At 48.9% G+C, this 25853-nt stretch overlaps 1 pseudogene; it reads left to right on the top strand.

Moving 5' to 3' along the window:
* The first annotated feature begins 13510 nt into the window (after positions 1–13510).
* The window catches only part of LOC149327398 (uncharacterized), a 38654-nt pseudogene continuing 26311 nt past the window's right edge, over positions 13511–25853 (top strand).

Here is a 25853-nt window from a genome sequence, read left to right as displayed (position 1 = left end):
GTGAATGCTTTTGTGATGTGCACGAAATCATAGGGTTGTTAGAGGAATATTCGTGTATTGTACGGTTTCACTATCACACCTGGACGCTTTTCTTCCGTCACTCCGCCCTGGATTTATGAGCTGACTCTTGTTGAGAGTCAACGCTAAATCTTAAAATCAGCAGGCATGGGCTTATCGAGCTTCTTCTTGACGCTGCCGCGCCCTAATGCACTATCTTATTCATAATTAATGCCACATTGGGTTTCAACTTCGGCGCTGTCGAAAAGAAAGGCAGGAAACCTCGAACTTATCAGGTTCCAACGAAATATATTCGCAAAACTATAAATCGCACCATCAACGGCTGTTTGCAGAAAGCCGATATTTTACCTTTTGCAGTTGTACCTTCTGCCTTCCGCAGCGTAGTACAATTGCATGTTGAAATTTTCTTCAGGGTACTTGTCAGTACAGCACAGAAAGAAACAACTCCTGAGACCAAGCAGTCGCTTCTGAACCTAGACAAACGTTTACTTTTTATTGGCTTGCACTTATATTGGCCACTCCTTGCATTTAACCGTTGTGTGTTCGTTTTGTGGCAGACTGCTCACCTGCCCACCGGAGGGGGGCAACCTGCCCAGGTGTGTGTGTGTGTTTGTGTGTGTGTGTGTGTGTGTGTGTGTGTGTGTGTGTGTGTGTGTGTGTGTGTGTGTGTGTGTGTGTGTGTGTGTGTGTGTGTGTGTGTGTGTGTGTGTGTGTGTGTGTGTGTGTGTGTGTGTGCCTGCGTGCGAGCGTGCGTGTGTACTATGCGATGTTCGCGGCACAGTTTCTCATTCATCACAGAAACAGCAGCGCCAGTATCGACAAGCGTCAAGGCGGTGTGGCTCTCCACAGAAATATCGAGCCCGCTCGCTCGGGACAAACGAGGCCTCAAACTTCCCGCCGAATACGCAGTTCTTGCCTCGGGAACTGCGGGAACTAGTCTTCCTGGGGCGTAGGGGCATGACTACGCAATGGTGAAACCGAGGGGCGCTGCGGGAATGGCGAACGGCGGCGAACATACGGCGGCGATCAGATGCATCAAAGTGTTCTACAGACGGCGGACTTGAGGGGGGGGCAGTGCTGTCGCGTAGGCGTTGGTTCGGTGGTCATCCACAGATGGTATCACACGGTGACGAAAGAGACGCGCTGCGTGACCAGGGACACCACACGCATAAATAAGATTAAGGTTGTCATTGTAACTAGTGCGCCAAGGGTTAACACGAGCACGGGGTGGCCGGGATGGAAATGTAGGTGGCGGCGGCGTTGCAGGACGAACAGCACGAACAGGCTCTTAGGGCAAAAGGACGAGGAGACGCCGGGATAATGAAACATAGGGCATTATGGGGGTACAACAAATATGAAGTACTAAGAGGTATTTGGAAAGGAATAATGGTGCAGTGGCTTACTTTCGGCAATGCGGTTCTGTGCAGTAAGGGCAGAAGTTGAGTCGAGATTAGACGTAAATCAGAGAGCTGTTGGAAGATTAGCACTAGGTGCCCACGGAAAAACCACAAACGAGGCAGTACAAGGGTATATGGGCTGGGCATCGTTCGAAGCTCGGGAAGCTAAGAGTAAAATACTATATGAAGAACGCCTGAGGAAATTGGACGATAACAGGTGGGCAGCTAAGGTATTTAAATATTTATACAGAAAGAGCGTTGACACACAGTGGCGGAAAAGAACTAGAAAACTAACCAGTAAGTATGCCGGTCATGAGGACGGAGAAAGAAGGAGCATTAGAAGAACAGGTTAAAAACGCGGAAGTTAAAAATTGGATGAATTCAGTGGAAAAGAAACATAGTGTAGAACTATATCGATACTGGAAAAGGCAGATCAGGAAGGAATTTTTCTATGATAACTCAAGAGACAGTGCCCTACTTTTTGAAACTAGGTCAGGGTGTCTTAGAACGCGCAGCTACAAAAAGAAATTGAACGAAGAAGACACATGTGCAGTGTGTGGTAGATCTGTGGAAACAATTGAACACCTCGTAAACAAATGTGATGGTATCCGAATGTCGATGCAGGCGCAGTCATTCTTCCTGAGGCCCTAGGGTTTAAAGATAGCAATGGTCATGTAAATAAATCTGCAGTGGAAGTTAGCAAAAAGCGATTGGAGGATTGGTGGCTGAAAAGCAGAGATGTGGCATAAGGTTAGAACTGAAGGAAACCGTAAGTTAAGATGATGGCGATTTTTAATGAGAATTGCCAACGCAGTAAACAAAAAAATAATAAAGAAAGAAAAGCTCAGCATGGTAGCAATTGCCACTACCCCGTTTCAAAGGGGGCGCTCCTATCCATCCATCCATCCATCCATCCATCCATCCATCCATCCATCCATCCATCCATCCATCCATCCATCCATCCATCCATCCATCCATCCATCCATCCATCCATCCATCCATCCATCCACCCACCCACCCACCCACCCACCCACCCATCCACCCATCCACCCATCCACCCATCCACCCATCCACCCATCCATCCATCCATCCATCCATCCATCCATCCATCCATCCATCCATCCATCCATCCATCCATCCGTCCATCCGTCCATCCGTCCATCCGTCCATCCGTCCGTCCGTCCGTCCGTCCGTCCGTCCGTCCATCCATCCATCCATCCATCCATCCATCCATCCATCCATCCATCCATCCATCCATCCATCCATCCATCCATCCATTGGAACGGTACAAACTCGTCAGGCCTTGCACTTCGAACGCGTATGTCGGCGTATGTGAGCGGCGCCGCAGCAGGAGCCGAGGGACGAAGAGGTGATTGCGCTTCAGATACTTGCTCGCGAATCACAGTTTGGAGGGTCGGAGCGAAGTTGGAGGGAGGTGCCTGAACGCCGTGAAGAACTGACAGCGAGCCACCTCCTCACGCACAAAGCCTTTGATCTGGTCAAGCAGCGAGCTGTCAGATGTTGTCGCATCGAGGCTGCAAAGCGAGACAGGCTGCACGGAAGGCATTGGCACCAAAATGCGCTGCTTGCGGAGCTCGTCGTAAGAGTGACACGGGGTGTATACGTAGGCAAAAGTGGCAGGGTTTCGGGCGATAAGCATCTGAACTGCCTCAGCTTCGATGCCTCTCAGGACGCTCTTCATCCGGTGCGCATTGTACATCGACAAGTCCACCCATGTACAGATGTTGATGAGATACTCGATGTTGCTGGTGAACGATTCTCCCTGCAGCTGTTCATCGCGCAGCTTGGGCACTGGACTGCGGCCAAGGATATCAGAAAACACGCATTTTAAGACCGACCAGCTAGTGAAGTCTGCTTCGAGGTTTCTGTGCCATAGGCTGACCACGTTTGGCACGTAAAACACCACGTTGTTCACCGTCATGGCGTCGTCCCACCGGTTGTGGGCGCTTACCCGCTCATAGGAGGCAAGCCAATCTTCCTTGTCATGGTCATCGGACCCGCTAAAGATGGCTGGGTCCAGTTGTTGGAGAGAGGAATGGCAACCGACGGGTGTAGGTGAAGGGGCCGATGACTGGCTTGCGTCGGTGGACACAGTTGGCGCAGGGTTCTGCTGCGAAGCTCGTGAACGTGGGCCAAAGGCTGGACCCAGTACATACACCAAATTGTAACAGGATTTCCAGAGAAATAGCCTAGGGACAACGAGTGAAAATGGCGGTACGAGCTCCGGCCATCAGTCTGCCCAATGACCACGCAATTTAATATTTGGGGTGTCATAGCTAACTTCGATCAAGATTTCAAAACAATTCTATACGTTCTTGAGAACTGAAATCGCGATGATTTTCGGGGTTCTCTGAAGTTACAGTACCATTTTTTGGTCGTCCTATTCGAATAATTATTCCAGATAAATAAATTAACTTTTTACATGTACCTTGAAGCGTTCAGGCGTCAATACGAAAGTTGTGGAGCTCCAAAAATATTCTCCAACACAGGCACATCTAACGAGATAGGCTTAGGGTTGCCGTTTTTATTCGGGATAAACGAAAGGCCGCGGAGTTAAAAAATACCTCATGAAAGCGCGCTCCGTGCGCCCAAATACGCCGCGATTACAGCGCTCTCATCCATGGTCTGTAAAAAGCATGATTCGCTTCGCGTCTTTCGTGCTGCCCAAGGCAGAGCTTTGCGTTATGCTTGGTTTTAAGATAAGCGTCAGTGGGTTCAGGCGACAGTTGAAGGAAAGCGCGGCTCCTGTTTCAGCGGCGATCATTGCGTTCTCACGTTAGCAGAATGCATGCGGGGTAACGATGAAAATCTCATGAGTTTCAATTTGGGAACAAGATCCCATCAAGCAAAGTAAATTACGATGAAAAAAGAGAGCCGCGCTTTCTTTCAACTATCGCCCGAACCCACTGGCGCTTATCTTGGAACCAAGCGCAACGCGAACCTCTCTCTTGGGCAGCACGAAAAGCGCGCGAAGAGTGTGATGTGTTGACAAAGCACGGATGAGAGCGCTGTAATTGCGGCGCATTCGGGCGCACGGAGTGCGCACAAATTGCCCCTTTGTACAAGCAAAGGACAGCGTAAAGTATCTCGATATCACGCTAACAGCGAAGTTGGATTGGACCGCACACGTCAACACGATAACTGCCAAAGCTTCCGGCGTTCTCAACCTTTTTCAGAGAAACTTTAAACATACAAGTCCATCCCTAAACGAAACAATGTACATTACGAATGTCAGGCTAATTCTCGAATATGAATGCGTCTGTTCGGACCCGTTCACAAATATTTTAAAAGACAAGCTAGATCGAGTTCAGAAGCGGGCAGCAAGGTTCGTAACTGGGAATTATAATTTTAAGGTTATAAGTTCTGAACTTCGGGAAGCTCTTGGTTGGATATTTTTATCCCACCAGAGAAAAGCTTCGGGAGTAAAGTTTTTGTATGAATCTACAATCACAAAACAGGAATTAATAAAAGCGTCAATTTAAGGAAGTCTTACTACGTGCAGAGAAGAAGATACAATACGATGAAAATCAGAGAGTATAATTGCCGGATTATTACACTTAAATATTCCTTTTTACCAAACACAACAAATGACTGGAACTTGCTGCCGAATGAAGTATTTGAGAGTGAGCATTTCCAAGCCGCAATTGACAATGCAGTAATCTGATTATGCTGTTCTCAGCGTTGGTTCTGCGTCTCGGATGTAATCGGAATACTATTGTCTTTAGTGGAAGTTCTTAAGAATTTTCTGTAACTTCTTTTTGTTCTATTATGCTGTATAGAATTTTACGTTAATGTACTTACACCCCCCCTCCCCCCCTATACAATAATACCTCTCAGGGGGTTGTAGCTACCTTGACTAAATAAGTGAATAAATAAGCAGTGCTCCAGAGAAAACTTGCACGAAATTCGCAGCGAACGCAGGGGATAACTGGGCGAAGGTCCGGACTTCCCCGCCCGTTGAGCACTTGGAGAGTATTGAAGTCGAGAATGTGCTCAATTTCGGGCTTGCGATGCCGTGAACATGGGAAATAAGCCTCAGACTCCTACGTTAGAAATGCTTTATTTCTAAGACAGAAAAGAAGGAATTCGAGAAAAATGCGTTGACATGAAAGCAAAATAAGGGAGTAATTACTCAATGCCATCCACCCGAGCGCTGCCATACGGCTACAAAGGAAAGCTATGCAGCTTTCTCAGAAACTTCGCAGTTAAAGAAAAATTCGTCCTGGTCCGGGGTTCGAACCCGGGACACACCGCTTCACCGGAGCAGTCGCTCTATCAATTGAGCTAACCGGGACTTCTTTTTTTCTTCAACATGGTATTTATTACAGTGGTGTAATCTTCTATGTACATGAACTATATACAAGCCATTATGAAAACAGTGTTAAACAATACATATTGAAAAGACCACGCACTAGAAAAGGGGCACTGCAGAGCACATCACTAATAGTGAGTGCCACTCCGGTTCGTACTCAGTCTGGGCATACACGTCTCTTAGATGAACAACCATTCGACTGAAGTGATCCTTTGTAGACACAACAGGTTCACAGTGTCTGTCCATCATGCGGGTTTTCCAGAGGCTGCGCAGTCCAATCAGAAAGAACATGTCCAGGGGTTCATCAACAAACGGCAGCGCAGTGAGATAGCGAACAGAATGTGGAGTCAGATTAATGTTTTTTTTTAAATGTGCGTTGCAGGATATCCCAGAAGAGTACTGCATCTTTGCAACTGATGAAACAATGCTCAATTGTTTCTGGTTCATCACAAAGGCGGCAATTAACAGTAGACACAAAAATGCCCTTTTTCTCTAACCATGTTCTAACGGGCCACGTACCGGTGTGTAACTTAAAGAAAAAGGTCTTTGTACACGGCGAGACTGGCATCTTACGTACTCTTTTGAGTACGTCATGCCCCGGTAAACCAAGATACAGAGAGCAGTAGATGGGCGGAGGGAAGAGCATAATAATCAATCCTTGTACAACTTTTTCCTCGACACTATAAAAAGTTACTCGGGAGAAAAACAAACAAGTAGGAAACGGACAGCCAAATACACCTCTTGCATCATGCCCCACAAACACGGACGGTCACAAACATTGGAAGACAAAATAAGGTTGGGTAAAACATGAACTAAATTTGTTTGTAGGAATGAACGTACTATTGGGTGTGTAGTGTCCCAGAAAAACAAGAAACGTGACACTATCTGTCGGACATACAGATGAACTAGACCAAGGCCGCCATCGTTTACAGGCCGAAAAAGGTTATCACGCTTCATGGATTCAAAAGACGAATCCCACACAAAGGTAGCGAAAACCCTGTGAAAATGCTGGATAGGAAGTCTTGCGCAATGAATAATTTGCAGTACATAATATATTTTAGTGGCGAGAAACAGATTACAGGCGGGCGCCCTGCCAAAAACTGAGAGGCCATGGGGAACAAACGTTTGAGCATAGCGCTGAAGAGTTGACGCGCGGTCTTTCCAATAATGTGCGCTATGCTTATAGGCACTCAAAGGGACGCCAAGGTAATTTGGTGGCCTGCATGTCCATGTTATACCAGCATATTCAGCAGGTGTCGAACCCCAGCTACCAAACCAAAGACCGCAACTCTTAGAGCGATTAATCCGACTTCCTGACACCGAAGTATAATACGAACAGGAGCGGAGACAGTGGGCACCCTTGTTTCACCGAAGACTGAATTGGGACTGGTTGCGAGAGACAGCCATTAACAATCAAGCGCGTGGTACAGGATTTGTAACAAAGGCGTATGCCAGTAGAAAGTATTGAACCGAGATTGACGTCATTTAAAAGTGCAAAAAGAAATGAATGGCACACTCGATCAAATGCCTTTGCCAGGTCAAGTTGCAGCATTGCTAATCGTTCTTGAGCGTCACTGCAATACTGCAACACCGTACGCGCTACATGGAGGTTAGATTGCATTGATCGTCCCCGCAAGCCACATGTTTGATGAGGCCCAATCAAAGTAGACATTGCAAGCTGCAGCCGATTTGATAGTACTTTAGCAAAAATCTTATAATCTACATTAGAAAGCGTGATTGGTCTGTAACCATCTACAAATCGAAATTTTTCCTTATTCTCGGTTTTTGGTATAAAGACAATATGACTTTTCGTAAATGACTGAGGCAGAAATCTAACATCAATACTTGTCTCGAAAATTTGGAGCAGGACAGGGGCTAGAACGGATTTAAATGCCTTGTAAAATTCTCCTGAGATGCCGTCAGGCCCCGGGGTTTTCGAAAGCGGCAATTGATCAATTGCATCTTGCAATTCAACCAAGCTTAAAGAGCCATTTATTGCCTTGCACTCATCCTCATTGAGTGGGATAATCATGGACACCAATCGCGCTATATGATCATCATCAGCAGTGCTAGACGTGGCAGCAAACAGAGAGCTATAGTGGTTTTCAAACTCGGTAACTATGACATCTGCACTTGTGACCAGGGCACCACCACAGTAGAGCTCAGAAATTCGCTTGGCAGCCACGTGACGACGCTCATCTAGCAAGGCCTGTCTAGTAGGCTCCTCAGAGTGCAGAGAACGGTTGCTGCGGGATCGTACACGGGCCGCACGATAGCGTTCTGCATCAAACTTCTGAAGGTTGCACTTAACAGCACCAATTTCCTCTGTGTACAAGCCAGGAGGCTCACATTCAAGCGCATGCAGATTATAAAGAATCCGAAGTAACCGTTTCTCCTCACCATGCTTAAGATAAGACTTCACGGAGCCGATCTCAATAGCTATGCTACGAACTTCAAGATTAAACATCTCCCAAGCTGCAAATAATGGGACATCCATGACCAAGCAAGATTCCAAAGCTGTCATCACTCGCTGCTGAAAATGCTCATCATTTAGAAGCTCGCAATTAAGCTTCCACAGTTCCCACTGCGGCTGAAATTTGAGACGGCCGCATTCTCCAATCCGCGCAATGACCATAGCATGATCTGAGAAAGAAACAGGCTTGAAATCACATGAAATGTGCCGTTTAAGGAGATCTACGGAAACGTAAATGCGATCAAGGCGTGAATGTGAGGCTCCTCTGATGTATGTGAAGGCGGATGACAATCCGGCATCAATTGAACCTGCGTTTTCGGTAATAGACAATAATATACCAGAGGTCTTATCGGCGTTTTGGTTAGGACCTGTGCGATAGCGTGGGTAGCACACACAGTTGAAGTCACCCATGAAAACGACATAACGTCGTATCCTAGGAGAGTTCCAATGTCATGAAAAAAACTGCTCGTTGCACCGGATTATTTGAAGCATACACATTGATAACCCTCCACGACTCGCCATACAGTCGAAAGTCACAACATATCAGACGCCCTTCTATGTCAACCTGGAACTTAAAGTCAGAAATATGTAGGCTGTTCTTTAAGAAAAGAAAGCAACCTGCCGAAAGACCCACTGAGTGCGACACACAGACGTTGTAATCTGTTAGGAAAGGTCGCAGGGCTGTCTCTGTATCCACTTCAGTTTCTATCTTAGTTTCTTGAATAGCGACAATGTCTAGCCGATTGCCCAAAAGCAATCGGCGTAACTGTACCTGTTTCTGCCTTGAACGGAGTCCACATATGTTGAGTGTTGCGACAGTGAACTGCTGGTTAGACGCCATGGTGGCTAACTTGAGCTTCAATCAGGCATCCACGATGTCTGGGGGCATCACTCCGGAAGGTGAGACCTCCCTAGAGTTGACGCCCTTTCTCCTTTATCTGAAGCGCCGAGGAGGTTTCTTATTCTTTGACTTTCGATGGCGGGACTTGTGCTTGGCGGGGACACTGTCCTCCTCAGAGGAGGCAGAACTCGGAGACACACCGCGCTTCGAGGCCACACTTAAAATTTGCTCATCGGCATCACAGTTGCCGTCGGGGAGTGAAGTGCCAGATTGGCACTCTGTTACCTGTGTGGCACATCCGGCAGGAGCCTCAGAAGATGTAGCAGTCCAGGCACTCGGCGCCGGAGCTACACCGTCGTCCTTGTCTTCCTCTGGCTCACGCACAGCACTGGCACGTGCGCCAAGAGTGCCATCACTGACACTGCATATAGCTGGAGCCTGCTCTGCCAGGCATTGACGCTCATCATCTGCAGAGATCTGCTCATCTGTGAAGGCTGGGTAGGCTCATGCTGCACAGTGTTGTGTGGCGCCCTCTTGGGTCGACACACAATTCACTTAGCTGATTTGTAAATCTGGTCTAACAACAATGACTTTGTTTGCTGTGTGAATAAAACCGTGGGGAACGGGCGCAAGCCCGCTTTTTGTTCCGCTCGGAACTGAGTCGTGTCCTTCAGTGCCCGATGCGGGCCTTGCCGGGGTGTTCATGCAACACCACACACAGCAGGAACGGGGCCAGACAGCGGGTCAGTAGTCGTGTAGTCAATGGGCGCAACGGCTGGCGTGCCACCAGCAGCATCCAAAACTTCTGTTGCGTCCATCAAGTCCTCCTGCAATGCGTCGTCCATGGCACGGGTGCCACCGCGTAGCTTATCAGCATACGACACTACGCTCTCCTCTGTAGTATGGCCGAAACGCCGACAATCATCGCACCGAGGAGTGCGGCAATGACGGCGTATATGGCCAACCCTGTGGCAACGGAGACACAGTGGTGGCCTTCCTGGCACTAAAACCAGACATTGTACACCGCAAATTGTCAAAATGTGAGGCACGTCGTTGACAGTGACGCCATCAGCAAGAGTCAAGGCAACGTCTCGATTCAAGGTGCGCATGCCCTCCATATCTGGAACCCTCCAGTGCTCCACTGTGATGGACGTAATCGTTCCGCAAGCGCGAAGGGCGTCCCAAATGTAAAAATCTTCAAGATGTTCTAGGAGCCAAAGTATCTTGAGCTTTACTATCTTCGGTTCAGGGTCAATCACTAGACAACGGCAGTTTTGTAACTCCTGAGTGCCCACGAGCTTAGCTTTCGCTAACGCTGTCTTGCATGTTATCATCCATACGTGAGACATCTGAAACTTTCCGATAGAGCTGATGTCACAGAGGTCAATGACACCCCATAAGACATCTCTAAAGTCCTGGGCACGATAGGGACGGCCAGCAAAGTCCGCATGCAGAAATACGCAGTTGAAAACCAGCTTACCAGCAGGCAGACGGGGAAGAACAGTACGGTAAGTATTACTGGCAGCAGAAGCCGCAACAGTACCTCGGCCTAGGGCCGATTTATCTATTTCTGCGGAGAGCACCAAAAACGCGACCGTTCGGAACGCCGTCTTCGTCTTTCTCCGAGCTGCGCTCGGCTGCTAACCGGGACGGCAAGCTTATGGTAGGGCGAGAGAGAATTGATCAATAACTCGAAGTGGGAACAATGTTGGCCAAATGTTTAGGGGAATCCCCCAAGATGGAGTAGATTTGTAATAAGGGAGTAATTACTCATTGGCATCCACCCGAGCGCTGCCATACGGCAACAAAGGAAAGCTATGCAGCTTTCTCAGAAACTTCGCAGTTAAAGAAGAATTCGTCCTGGTCCGGGATTCGAACCCGGGACCACGGCTTCACCATAGCATTCGCTCTACCAATTGAGCTAACCGGGACGGCAAGCTTATGGTAGGGCGAGAGCGAATTGAACAGTAACTCGAAGTGGGAACAGTGTTGGTCAAATGTTTAGGGGAATCCCCGAAGGTGGCCTAGATTTGTAATAAGGGAGTTTCAGAAAAAGCTGCAGAGCTTTCCTTTGTAGCCGTATGGCTGCGCTCGGGTGGATGCCAATGAGTAATTACTCCCTTATTACAAATCTACTCCACCTTGGGGGATTCCCCTAAACATTTGACCGACATGAAAACATATTCTAAGAAAATGTACCGTCAAAAGTGGCGTATTTGGTGAAGTGCATGCCACACCAAATCAAAAGAATAAACTGTATTTGCGCGTCATTTGACAGATATCGTTGTTATGTGAGGTCAAGGAGTGCTATGATTAGGGGAGTAAAGGGGCTGCGAATGTTTGCACCTAAACAAAATAGACCTGTATATATACCAGGTCTGTCAGCGAAGATGTTCTGCAATTTTTAAAAGTAGTCGATAGGGCGCTTTTTTCTTCATAGGAGTCGTGCAGTTTTTTGGCGCACGATAGTCTTAGATGCTTATGCACCACTAAACCCAACACAACACAATTCGTTGTCAGCCGTGCAGCGCATCATAATACAGGGACGACGTGCGAGCTGTTAGTTTGGTTAACTAATATTCAATCGCTAACTTTTGAACTATTACTGTTAATCTCCTAATTTTTTTGTTTTTCCTACTTTTCCTTCTTTTTACCTCTTTTTGCCTTTTCTTTAGTATGACCGTCGGACACCTGTATACCCCCCTCCACTTTTGTAATGTCCCCACGGGACTCTTATGTGTTCATAAATGATGATAATGGTAATTGAGAGGCGTGTAGCGCATCGTATCTAGTAGCCATGCCAGTTTTCAGCATTTGAAAAATGCAGTTACCGCGTACTGTGCGATGTCAGTGCACTTTAAAGAACCCCAGGTTGTTGGAATATTCAGAAGCCCTTCGCTACGGCATCGCTCATAGCTTGAGTCGCTTTCAGCAGTGTGCCGAAGCCGTAATATCCCGAAGACGTCCGAAAGTTTCGCTGCTGCCCGCGCGTTCGAGCCTTGACCAGTCATGGAGCTCAAAGATGCGCGAGTAGTTGGGAACCTGCGTTTCAAAATGTGTGGAAGCGGCGATAGCGTCAACTCGCTTTCGGACATTGTCTTTAAATGGTCCCTTAACAGTTAATGTATGCTCTTCTTCTTTGAACGCCGATAATTTCATAATATACGGTAACGTCTCTTTGTCCTCGGTGTCCCTTCAACATATCAGGAAATTTCCCAATGTGTATATCGCAGCGGTGGCTTCGTGGCAGGCGCAGGGTTAACAACCCGCATGGGCAAAGAATTTATACGCGTTGCCTTTTGATTTCAGTTGTTTGTACAACATGAAAGATCATGGCCTAGTCCTGAGAAAACCTGTTTAAAGGAAGTCCTTTTCTTTGTCGAATTCTAGTGTAAAGTATTTCGTCTAGCAGGGCCTGCACAAAAGAACCTGCCCATATGCAAGCCGCACACAAAGAACCCTTTATTGCAACGCGGCTGTTCGTTTCGCAGTTTAGTCTACACCACCACCGAGCGGTTTTTCGATGAGGCTAACAAAAGTACAAAACGTCACTTTCCATATCGAGATACTTTTCCGTGTTTCTTTGTTCTGCGCTCAACAATTGTGTTTTTATTCCACTGACGTATCCTCACCCCAACTTGTCTTTGTCTGCCGTGGGCAGAGATGCTTCCGAATTGCACAGCCTCTTTGTCTAGTTGTCTTGAATTCGTGTCCAGGAGGCGCAGGACGCCTTCAACCGGCTCGTTACGCAAACAATGCACGCGATCTATTAAGGCTTTTCTTAGAATTTATGACTGCTGCTTCTGTTATAATCCTTTTATACCTTTCTTGGCTTTTATCCGGAAGCTAAGGAAACGACGCTTCCGTGGTAGCATATGCGACAAGCGAAGTTTCTCTGCCTGCATGGAAAAGGGGCTCAAGATCAAAGATTATGCGGAGTGTATTAGACTCGCCTTAACCCAACACCAGAGGCGTCTGCAGATCAGTTTTCAGCCCTGTTCTTACTGATCCACGCATAACATCCGGCTGGTTCATAGACAAAGGACGCGGTTAATAGAAAGGGGATAGGCTCACAACTTTCCATTGGATGCTATCGAAGAAGCCACTCAAAGTGCACCTAGGCGTAACAAATTCCTTTCAAGAACTTGGAAGAAGATGCACTTGACAACCGGTTGGACATAATGAATGACGTATACCAAGGAGGAAAAATTACAGTCGAATGGAAACACTCGGGGATGGCCTCAGTATTAAACGCTGGGAACCCTCCCAGAAGCGTACAATCTTTCCGTCTGTTTCACTAAAGCCCAAAATTTGCAAGATTTATGAAAACATGAGTGTCACGCGCCTATCATAGTGTTCCGAAAATCAACGAAATTACTGTGCTGGACAACTGGGTTCCTTAAAGGTCTTGGCGAAGCATTTGGGTTGGTATACTGGCGGTTAACGTCATGCACGTTCCGCACCATTGCCACCTTAAACCCGCAGAGCTGGCTACTGACCTGGCCAAGCCATACGACTTCGTGTTGCGTGCCCTGAGCCTTGACAACATGGAACGTGTGGGCGTTGCCCAGCAGTTCATAAAAGTGGTAGATAATCTGCTTAAGAGCAGGACTTTCCTTTTCGGATAAATGGCCAACAAATCGATGATTACACCTCGCACAGGGGTGAGGCACAAGGTTCTGTTTTAAATATTTTGTTATTTAATATTGCGCTGGTATCATTTTTGTAGAATTTAGCTGAAGTACCAGAGGTGAAGTTCATTATTTAAGCAGAAGATGTCAAGGTTTCGTTTACTCATAAACAGCTTGAGGCACAAACTTTTTATCTGTAGCAGGCCTTAAATGGACTAGATGAGCACGTCCATGACGCAGGCATGAAATTGCCGCCCCAATAGTGCAGCTGCTACATCTATGTTGCAAACAAGAATGCAAGAAAGCAATCGGCAGCGAAAAGATTCACGCAATTACAAGAGGTAGACGAGATAAGAGTTCTTGCCCTAGACATACATATTTCTATCAAAATAACACATTGGCTCCATAGGATGAAAACGCAGTTCCGGGTTGTTCCACTTTGATCAAGCACATTTCGCACAGCAGAGGAGATCGAACAGAGATTGCAAGGCGTCTTGTACAATCGGAACTTCAACCCATGATATTTTATCGGGCCGAGTTCCAATGATTGACGAGGCGAGAATGTGCGGCAGTAAGTAAGACAGAAATGCGCATCATCACGGCATCGCCATAACCTAGCCCAATCCTTATTCTCCAGTATTTTGGACAGCTGACCACACGTACAGAACTACTAGAGGAGCGAGACGCAACAAGAAATATGAAGCGCAAGTACGTTATGCCCATAACGACCTTGTACAATTTGTAGCATGCAGTGAGAGCGCAAAACTGATAATGGCTGATTCCCCTCCATAGGAATTCACGGGTAATGAAACGAGCAAGACGACTAAACTTTGTCCTCCAGAGAAGCAGTGAACTCAACCTCTGGTTGATGTGCGCCTAGGAATATGTATTGCATATACGGACGCGTCTATTATATAAAAGGGCGGTTGAACAGCAGCCAGGAGCCCGACACAGAGGCAGGTAAACAAATATCTTGAATAAGTATGGAACCACCGAGAGCCGCTTGTCATGGAACTTTATTCAATCCGCAATTCTGTGGGGGAAGTAAATAAAATACTCTATAACAGAATCCCATATCTATACAGACTGTTTAGCTGCCATAAAACAACTCAAATGAGTAACAAAACACTATATGTAATTCAAGAGATCCGTAGACTCAACAAGAAAAGAGACGCATCCAAAACATTCAGGGGACACTTTTTTGACCTAAAGTGCGGTGAGGCGGAATCCTTAAGCGCGGTGTTGCTGCTTGTGTCACTGATGTGTGGTTAAGAAGTTAAACTTTTTATCTGACTGGAACGGAAACGCTGCCTTGAAACGCTGCCAGGGAGTCCACAGAACGCCTTCGCCCGTTCGGTTCTACGCGTTGCTTGTCGTTAGATTGGTTTTTCAGGAAAGGGAATCTATCTGACTCGCATACCTCGGTGGACACCTGAACCTCGTCGTAACGGGAAGACAGGAAGATGGGAGGGAAAGAAGACACCGTATTCACCAGACGCGCCTTTGTTTTAATTCCACATCACCGAGCTGGCATGGCGGAGTGCCTTCAGGTTGTTGGAAGTGCGTTTTTCACTAGAATAGCTGTGTAACGTTCCCAAAAAGAAGCTGTATAGGGATCTGGTTGATATTATGCTGCCGCCACTTTTGTATCGTGCGCCTTACCGTGGAGGCCCAGGGCAGGATATATTAAAACGGGTGAAAAAGATGCCGGTCCGGCCGACAGTGAAAATATTCTTTTTCAAAATTGCTCTCTAATACACTACCCGTTACCTGGCTCCATGAAAAAGGAATCTTTGTCCCATGGACAACAAATTGCCTGTTATGTAAGCAGCCGGAGACAATTGAATATGTTTTCCTAGACTGCTGGGACGCCATATTTTTCTGGGATGTCCTGCAGAGAACCATCAAGAAAGAACTACCACTGCACCCTTATTGTATCAGATTTCTATCAATTGATCGCAAAGAGGTACCCTATGACTTATTAATGCTTCTTGGCCTCCACAGCTAGTGGAAAACGCGAATGCAAGTAAGGCATGCGGAAATAAACACTCGTAGTACACGTGAGAACTTTGTTGAAAGTGCTGTTTATCTGCGGGAATGTTACCAGGCGCAGCGTAACCCACCCCAGTGGGTAACAGTACTAGATGATCTAGTGAAACTTAAGAAATTTTAACTTCACCCGTATCAGCTCAAGTGTAGCTGAAGTGTTCTTGTTGTTTTCATGTCAGTCTCGAAAATTAAGAAAAAAAAAACCTGGCATAGCGGAGTGGTAGCGTGCTCGTCTCGCACTCCGGAGACCGGGGTTCGATTCCCGAGCTCGACCAGTTTCCTACTCGGTTTTATTTACTTACCTGACCTGACTAGAAAAGTTAATTAGGCTTATTAGGTAATTAAGCACTTAACTGAACTCATTCCCACTTATTTGGAGCATCATTATAACACCCCTGTAATTGGTTGCGTCGTTACTAGCCTAAGTACAATTGGCCCCGTTTGAAATTCACGCGCTCTGACGTCACGACCTTTTTGACCAATTGATAAGCGTGACATATCTGTCGACAACTTCTGCTTACAACGATGAGGCATTAAAGGCTTCCGTCTTAATACACTGCACGCAAGAGGGCGCTGAGTTTAACGGGAACAGCGCGCAAATGAGACGACCGAGAATGGGAGACATTACCACACACAGCGCTGGTAGGTTGAGGACGCCGAGAAGAGATAAGTAAATAACCTTACAAATTTCCAAACAATAATCCATCCCCTACCAGCTTCCCTTTTAATGCCTGCGCCGCTCTCCATATACCCATTGCACATGCATAAAGAAATAAACATTTATTACACGCCGCCGCGGCGGCTCAGTGGCTATGGTGCTCGGCTGCTGGCCCGAAAGACGCGGGTTCGATCCCGGCCGCGGCGGTTGAATTTCTTTGGAGGAGAAATTCGAGGCCCGTGTACTGTGCGATGTCAGTGCACGTTAAAGAACCCCAGGTGGTCGAAATTTCCGGAGCCCTCCATTACGGCGTCTCTCATAGCCTCAGTCGCTTTGGGACGTTAAACCCCATAAACCAAACCAAACCAAACATTTATTACACATTACACATACAAGCATTACACTACACGTTACACATTACACACATTACATTACACATTAAACATACATTCATTCCACATATTACATCAGGAAAGTACACGTGCCCTCCTTCTCCCGTGCGCATAGGCCTTCCCTCATTATCAACGCGTTTTGAGGAGGTATTCCTTCGAAGGATAAAGGCTGGGAGGCCCTTTCCTTGTCGTTTGCATTACGGTGCAGCTCTCACTACTCAGGACCCACCACCTGTCCTGGGTGTTCCCCACCGATTGCAGAGGTGGATGCTCTCCAGCTGCTGTGGACATCTGCAGGGACAACGGCTTCAAACATACGGATTTACAGGAAGTCGGATGAATGGTGACAAAGATGGAGGATTTATCCAAGTGGCAGGTCGACAGCAAGAACACAATCAGCGTTCTCCGGTTCCTGCACGAAAGTACATTACATGAATTCCTATAGTATACAAAAAGTGTGCGTAATAAAAATGCAAGTGTGTGTAATAAAAAAACACTATTTCTCCAAATATTGAGACGCACTTTACCCACAGCAATCACCTAAAGGTTCCCATTCCAGTGGTCTGTACATTGGACATTTGGTGAATACGTTACATGGACATCGTCGCACTCTCAGTTTAAGATAACCAGACTACTTTTTTACTCTCTGCTGCGAAAATTTGTGCGAAACAAAACGAAACTACTCACTTCGAAACTTCGCACAGAAAGTCTAAAACAAAAATACTAAGTCCAATTGCATGACGTGAGGGGCATTGAACACTCCGCTTCCACTTATTATTACTCATATCGGCTGTCAGTATATCATGGAGGATATAATTGGTAACAACACTAATTGAACAATAAATACGAAGCCTCTTGATGCTTAGCCAAAGTTTAGACATGATCACTTGTTCTCGTTTGTTCAAGTCCTCTCTTTGAAACACTGGCTAAGCGCCGTGAAGCTCTCCCTTACATTTTTACTTTCTCGATGCAGTTCTTTGTTGAAACCTTTTTTATCCCTTTTTTTTAATATAACCAGCTACACAACGTTCAAATACGTTTTCATAATGCCCAGAGGGTGCACAAAAATCGCTATTAAAGTTTCCGTGCGCAACACTGACGCGCTGGTCGCTACATAACACCACAACCAGAACTCGTGTTCGCTTCACAAAGATCAGAAAGTGAATAGGCACAGCTATCATTATGTGGAGCACAGAGCAAATATATCGAGTCAACAACTCGACAAAAAACGTGCCGTAAAACAGCAACCGTGTGCAATATAAAAAATGAAGTTCCATCGTTACACCTTTCTTTCAACGAAACCGAATAATGAGTGCCTTTTTTTTTGCTTTTTTCTATCTCCGTCCTCTGATTTGCTTTCTACTTGTGCCAGCTTCAATGTCGATCTCGGAAGTGACAATGATGGAAACTATTCAGTGAATTTTTGTGCTAAAAATAGATTCCATGCCGCATTCTCACTGTGTCAATATTTTCTTGGTACAAAAGACGCATATATTGTGACGAAGACGAAGCTGGCAGTGGCGCGGGACGGAGCGCTCGCGCTAGGCCAGCGGCCATTAAATCATCTCTCGTTCATGGTTCACCACGCCTCATTCTTCGGCTGGCCGCCACGTTACATTTGGTGTGAGGTGCTGGGATCCCTTCATCGCCATCCTGGTCACGGAGCTTCGGTGTCCTGCGCCTGCGTTGGCCGTCGGCCGTGGGTGCCTGCTCCGCGCCGCCCGGCCATGCCCCAGCCTGCCCGACCTGAACCGACCTCGCCGCTCACCCCAGCCCCGTCCCCCGCCCGGACCACCAGACACGACGACCCAAGACCCGACCGACCCGAGACCCGATCGACCCAAGACCCACACGTGAAGACACCGCCCCCCTACCCCTGCAGTCAGGTGTGTCCAAGGACCTCGGCCGTCAGCTCCTGGCACCCTCCGGCCCGGATGCTTCGTGGACCGGGACTCATCCTTCGATCATCTCATCCACCGTAGCGACCAGCACTGCACCATCTTCTACATACTGTTCAACCCTCCACTCAAGACCATCGCAATTTCGCGCGTCTGTTCGTCACTGATCGGGACGATCGATCGGTGGCCCCGGGTAATGTTACGAAGAAGACGCAGCTGGCAGTGGCGCGGGACGGAGCGCTCGCGCTAGGCCAGTGGCCATTAAATCATCTCTCGCTCATGGTTCACCACGCCTCATTCTTCGGCTGGCCGCCACGTAACAATATTAATGCGAACATTTCAGCTACACACGGGGGATTTTTTTCGAGCCACTGAACTCAAACTCGTCACATCAAGAGGGAAAAGGACTCCTTGATGGCCCTTTGGATGAACTTGAACTTTTTCCCCAGCCTGAAGAACCCGCATGAAGAACGGTATTGGCACAGACGTGTTTCGCTTTCAAAAGTGTACCTGGTGGCACTGCTGTTTCAATTTCGTCCTTTCCCGGATTATCAAACTCAGGTTGCTACCTAATAAAGCGTATCCATCACCGGAATGCATTGATGTATCGAGAGGGACAAACATTCCAGGCAACACAAAGACGTCCTGAGTTTCACCTCAGGCTGTTCAGGAGTAGGACCTTAGGGTGGGCCTGATGTAATACACTGTAAAGGGCATTTAAGGGCCCAATAAACGATGATGACGATGATGATGACATCCTCAGGATGTGTCTAACTGGTTACAAGCAGTCTATTTATTTATTTATTCATAATTGCTTACAGGGCCTAGAAGGGCATTGATTAAGGGTGGCAAAGAAAGACAAAATGTGCAAAAGAAACTAATTCCTCTGGCATGCATTTCGTCCGTCCGTTGCACATACTCATTCCTTGAGAGTCATGTTTGGGGAGGTCTTCAATAGTACTTCAGGATATATATCAAGAGTTTTTTTATAGTACTGCAGTATTCAAAGCTAATTTAAGAGATGCTACCCAGAACAAGCAAAACGCAGAGTCACAGCCCGGGTCGATGTGCTCCCGCAGCCGCAGAGAGTTATAAAGCTCTCTGCAGTTCTATTCTGCTCCCCAAATTGAGAAGATAAGTGCCCCAAAAATCTACGGTCAAACTTCACCAGAATCATGCGATATATTAGATTAGGTGTAACAGCAAACACACCTCAAGTCATCTCTTCAAGGCAGATAATTTTTGGGGCGACAAAAACGTCCTTTCATACCGCAAACATGATTTAAGACATTACTCAACGCAGATAAATTTTGCGGTCACAAAGATTTCCTTCAATATGTGTTCATAGACTTGAAACGTTGCTGTTACTCTTGGCTGCTGACATCGAAGAAAAACTCGGACATAACACCCGGTCCTCATCGCAGCAAGCATCATTCGATGTCATCTCTATGTTGCAAGAAATACAAAGCGGACAAGCCACCCCCGTAATAGAGTTAGAGTCAGTTTATTCCCAACTAACCGAAAACGACAACGTGCTTCAAGGTTTAACAGAAAGACTAACAAAGTTAAAAGGCGGAAACTCTTCTTTGAACTTTAAAAAAAACGGCTTCGAAAACATGCAGGCCCTCGCAACCGAAAATAGCCAGAAAATTGATAACCTGTCAGCCAGAATTAACGCTTCTGAGAATCACGCTAGAAGATGAAGCCTTGGTTTTTTTTTTCATCGGAATGACAGCGACAAAGAAACCTGGTCGCAATCCGAAATAGCAGTTCTTGGAGTGTGCCACTCGAAACTGAGCATCTCTCTCCAACCAAGGGAGCACAGAATCAGTCGATTTGAATTTATTAAGAACAGGCCCATTATTGTTTGCTTTTCCCACTTTTAAGATAAATAAGTCCTACCAAAGGCAAAAAAAGAACAAGGGTTCAGATTACAGCATGTCTGAAGATTTGCCTTCAGACTCGCGTATTGCGCCCAAAAAACTGGCTGATTTTGCTAAAGCACCCAACCAAATCAAAATACGCTAAAACAAACTGCTTATCGACGTTGCAACCCACGTTTTCGACCCGACTTCACAACTGGTTACCTTACTCAGTACTTAGCTAGCACGGCGCGCTCCTGCGCAACCCGATATAAATAGGACCCCATTTCCCTTCTTTATGCGAACGTTAGGGGTATCATGCCTAAACGTGACTCACTTTATCATAATTTGAATGCAGCCAAATGCAACAAACTTCTCTTGACCAAAGCCTGGCTAAACCCATCAATGGCCGATAGCCAGCTGTCATCTTGTCTCCCCAACTTGGACATATTTCGTCGCGACCGTGTTAAAGCGTGGTTGCCGCGTACTGATAGCTGGACACCACGAGCTGCTGTCTTCTGTTGTCATCATTTCATCAATTTAAAAATACTGTTCGTATCGTGCAACGCATCGTACCCGCCATTTGTTTTCTGAGTTGGTTACCGCCCGCTAGAACACGAACCAGCATTCGTAATGCACTTTTACGAAGCTCTTAAGCAAATTACTAGTTAACATCCTCGCATTCCTATTGTACTACCGGGTGGTCTGTACCTTCGTGTGATAATATGGTTAGATTTCTCCCAAACGCTATCGATCCACAACATCAAAAGCGACTTTGTAAATTCATACCTAACGCTAGGATTAACTCCGCTTATTCCTGAAACAAATAGACAGGCTGGTCGTTCGTCTGATATTCTTTATTTGTTGCTCACGCCCCCCCCCCCCCCGATCGCCTTGCATTCACCACTAACTGTGGGACTGCCCTGCTCTCAAGCGTACAAGGATCCGGCACCTGAAGGCAGCTGGTCTTTCAGGCAGCTGGCAACCCTGCTTCATATTGTCACGCACCTAACGCGCCGCGCGGCCTCCGCGCTGAATCGAAGACGACGACGAAGCGGCGGTGGACTCTCGCGGCGCGCTTGTTCTGTTTTGTGTCGTGGAAGCTGGCTCTATAATTAAAAGAAGGCTCCCGCTCCCAGTCTTGGGTTCCTGCCGACGCCTACCTTCGCGGCTCCTCTGGTCGTGACACTGGTGGAGGTGCGACCGATGCTCCCTACTCCTGAGGACGACTCGACGCGCCCGCCTCTTGTGTCCACCCCCGTCCATCGTGCCAGCCGGAGGATCCGAGGCCTGTCCCCCGAGGCCCTCCCTGTTGTCAGCGCGCCTTTAACTACCATTCCACTCATGGCGACGCCACTGCCCGCCCTGCCTACAACCGTCCCTGCAGCCAGCCCCACCTATCTCACCCTTCAGACTCCACGCACGCCTAAGCCCTTTCACGGTGACCTGTTTGAAGATGCCGAAGACTGGTTGGCTCAGTACGAACGGGTCGCGACCTTTAACTGCTGGGACGACGCTACAAAGCTGCGTAACGTGTACTTCAGCCTTGAAGACTCCGCACGAACGTGGTTCGAAAACCATGAGACTACTTTCTGTACGTGGCCGGACATTCGACGTCAGCTCGTGAGTACGTACGCCAACAGCGACCGCCGGGAGAGCGCAGAGCGTACACTGTCCTCTCGAATTCAGCTTCCCAATGAGGGTGTTGCTATGTACGTCGAAGATGTGACGCGTCTTTGCCATCGCGCCGATCCGGCCATGCCTGAAGAAAAAAAGCTGCGGCACCTGATGCGCGGCGTAAAAGACCAGCTCTTTTCCGGCCTCGTGCGGAACCCGCCCAACACCGTCGCGGAGTTTCTGGCCGACGCCGTGCACATGGAGAAATTCTTGCAGCAGAGATCCCATCAGTACGACCGGCACCTGCGTCAAACTTCGACTCTATCAACGTTGGACCGGTTCGACCATGAACCCAGGCCGAATCCGGACTCCCTTCGCGAACTAATCCGTTCCGTGGTCCGCGAGGAGCTGCAGCACCTTCAAGCCACCTTTGCCCCTCGCGTCGATTCCGTCACCAACGTCATCCGCGAGGAAGTCCGGCAGGCACTCAGGGCACAAGACGCTGCAGCTGTGCCGGCGCCGCAACCGACCCCATACGATCCCGCGCCGTACCCGACTCCTGTCCAGCCAGTCACGTACGCGGACGTCGTGCGCCGCGCGGCCCCACCTCCTGGGCATTCGCCTTACACCGCACCATTGGTCGCGGTGCACTCTGCCCAGCCGACTCCTTACTGGGCGGATCGGCGCCAGGCACCGCGGAAGACTGACCTCTGGCGGACTCCGGATCAACGCCCGCTCTGCTACCACTGTGGTGAGGCCGGCCATCTCTACCGGCGGTGCCCCTATCGCGAAATGGGACTGCGCGGTTTTTCCATCGACAGCCCCCGTCCACGCCCTGGCGAGCGCCCTCAAGACATCGCTGAGTATGTCACCCGTCAGCGTAGTTCATCGTCTCCTCCGCGCCGCGAGTCGCGATCGCCCTCTCCACGCCGGTCTTCGCCCGCTGGGTCCCGTTTCGCCCCAGGACAACGTGATTCCTCGAGCCCTCGTCGGGAAAACTAGCTCCGGCGGCCTTTGGAGGCGAGGCCGCCGAACGCCGTTCCGACGCAAAGCTTCCACCGCCGCAGCAACTGAATCGCCCCGACGTCGCACGCCGCATCGCTGCACAGTTTTCCCCGACGCGCCTTTCGTATCGCCGCGATGCCGCAACCCCGATCGCCGACCAGCTTCCGCCGCCGCACCGACCCAATCGCCCCGACGCCGAACGCCGCATCCCCGAAGAGTTTCCCCCAACGCACCGCTTGAATCGCCCCGACAGCGCAACCCCAGTCGCCGACCAGGTTCCGCCGCCGCACCGACTGAGTCCTCCACAACAGCCATCGACGGGCCGTGCTGAAGGCAGGGTCTCCTTGGATATCCCTGTTCCCGTCGACACAAAGGAGGTCAGTGCGTTGGTCGATACGGGCGCAGATTACTCTATCCTTAGCGGACGGCTTGCGACGGCTCTGAAAAAAGTGACGACACCCTGGGACGGCCCCGACATACGCACGGCAGGCGGACATCTTGTCGCACCACTCGGCATGTGTGCGGCCCGGGTTACGGTTCGAGGCTGCACATTCGTTGCCACTTTTCTCGTTCTCCGCGAATGTTCTCGCGATGTCATCCTTGGCATCGACTTTCTTCGCGAGCACGGTGCTATCATAGACCTGCCGAACCGCTTGGTGACGTTTTCTACCGCAATGGCCACAGAAGAACCTGCGCACCAGGGTTCTCGGTCCGCCCTGCGAGTCGCCGACGATAACGTTACGGTGCCACCACGTGCCAGCATTCTCGCTAGAGTTACCTGCGACGAGCCACATAGGGGACTCCGGGTTGTCGAGCCTAATGTCTCCCTCGTGCTCACTAAGGGGGTTGCGGTGGCACGGGGCCTTGGATCCCTTCATGACGGTTGTACAGAGGTCCTTGTCACCAACTTCTGCAATGAGCATCGACATCTGTTCCGTGGCACAGCCATCGCTTACGTCGACCATGTTCAGGAAGTGGCCGAATGCTTTGCTTGTGCGGAGGACACACCTGGAGCTGACGCCGAAGCGGTCACCAGCGTAGACATAAATCCTGGCCTTCCACCCACTGAAAAGAGGCAACTCCAGGACCTCTTGCGGGAGTTTGGTGCGTGTTTCACGTCGTCGTGTAAAGTGCGCCAAACGTCGATAGTTAAACACCGCATTATGACGCATGAAGGAGCCCGCCCCATCCATCAGCAGCCCTATTGTGTGTCCCCTCGTGAGCGAGATGCTATTCAAACACAGGTCGAAGAGATGCTCACAGACGGCGTCATCCAACCGTCAAGCAGTCCGTGGTCGTCTCCTGTCGTCCTCGTGAAAAAGAAAGACGGGACACTACGGTTCTGCGTCGACTACAGGAAGCTGAACAGTGTGACCAAGAAAGACGTGTACCCGCTCCCGCGTATCGACGACTCCCTCGACCGACTTCGTCAGGCCAAGTACTTCTCTTCGGTCGACCTCAGAAGTGGTTATTGGCAGATAGAAGTTGATGAGAGGGACCGTGAGAAAACCGCCTTCATTACACCGGACGGGCTGTATGAATTTCGCGTCCTCCCTTTCGGGCTCTGCTGTGCTCCTGCCACGTTCCAAAGAATGATGGACACCGTTCTCACCGGTTTGAAGTGGCAGACCTGTCTTGTTTATCTTGACGATGTCATCATTTTTTCCGCAACGTTCACGGAACATCTGCACCGCCTAAGGACTGTCCTCAAAGCCGTTCGATCCGCCAACCTCTCCCTCAAACCAGAAAAATGCCACTTTGGGTTCACCGAATTGAAGTTCCTCGGGCACGTCATTAGTGCTGACGGAATCCGCGCTGACCCAGAGAAGCTTGCTGCCGTTGCTGCCTTTCCGGTCCCCTGCCACAAAAAAGCAGTCCGACGTTTTCTGGGCCTGTGCTCCTATTATCGCCGCTTCATTAGAAACTTCGCCCAGCTCGCCAGCCCTCTGACGCTCCTAACCCGTGATGACACGTCATTTTCTTGGGGCAACGAACAACAGACTGCCTTCGACGAGTTACGACGCCTACTCCAATCACCGCCCATCCTGGCACATTTCGACGAAGATGCCGACACGGAGGTGCACACGGATGCGAGCAACGTCGGTCTTGGCGCCGTTCTAGTTCAGCGGCAAAACGGTGTCGACAAAGTAATTGCCTACGCCAGCCGCGCACTGTCGCGTGCTGAGTTGAACTACTCTACCACGGAAAAAGAATGTTTAGCGGTAGTCTGGGCCGCCGCCAAGTTCCGCCCATACCTCTATGGCAGACCGTTTTGTATCGTCACCGACCACCACTCGCTGTGCTGGCTGAAAAATTTAAAGGACCCTTGCGGCCGCCTAGCACGTTGGGCATTACGCCTGCAGGAATTCGATTTCACCGTCACCTACAAGTCAGGCCGGAAACATACCGACGCTGATACCTTGTCACGCGCTCCCGTCGAACCTCCTCCGCAAGACACCACCGACGATGATAGCTTCCTTGGAGCGGTCAGCACATCTGAGCTCGTTTCCAGACAGCGTGCCGACACTGAGCTCCGTCTGCTCATCGAACATCTCGAAGGTGGTTGCCCTGAAATACCACGATACCTAGCTCGTGGACTATCGTCGTTTTGCCTGCGGAGAGGGGTGCTTTATAAAAAGAACTCTACTTCAAGTCCGACAACTTACCTGCTCGTCATAC

This window comes from Amblyomma mixtum, chromosome 10 (genome assembly GCF_055824585.1).
Source record: "Amblyomma mixtum isolate Tamu chromosome 10, ASM5582458v1, whole genome shotgun sequence".
NCBI classification, from domain to species: Eukaryota; Metazoa; Arthropoda; class Arachnida; order Ixodida; family Ixodidae; genus Amblyomma; species Amblyomma mixtum.
The sequence above is the reverse complement of the archived record's forward strand: the minus strand, read 5'-3'. Positions and strand labels throughout refer to the sequence as shown.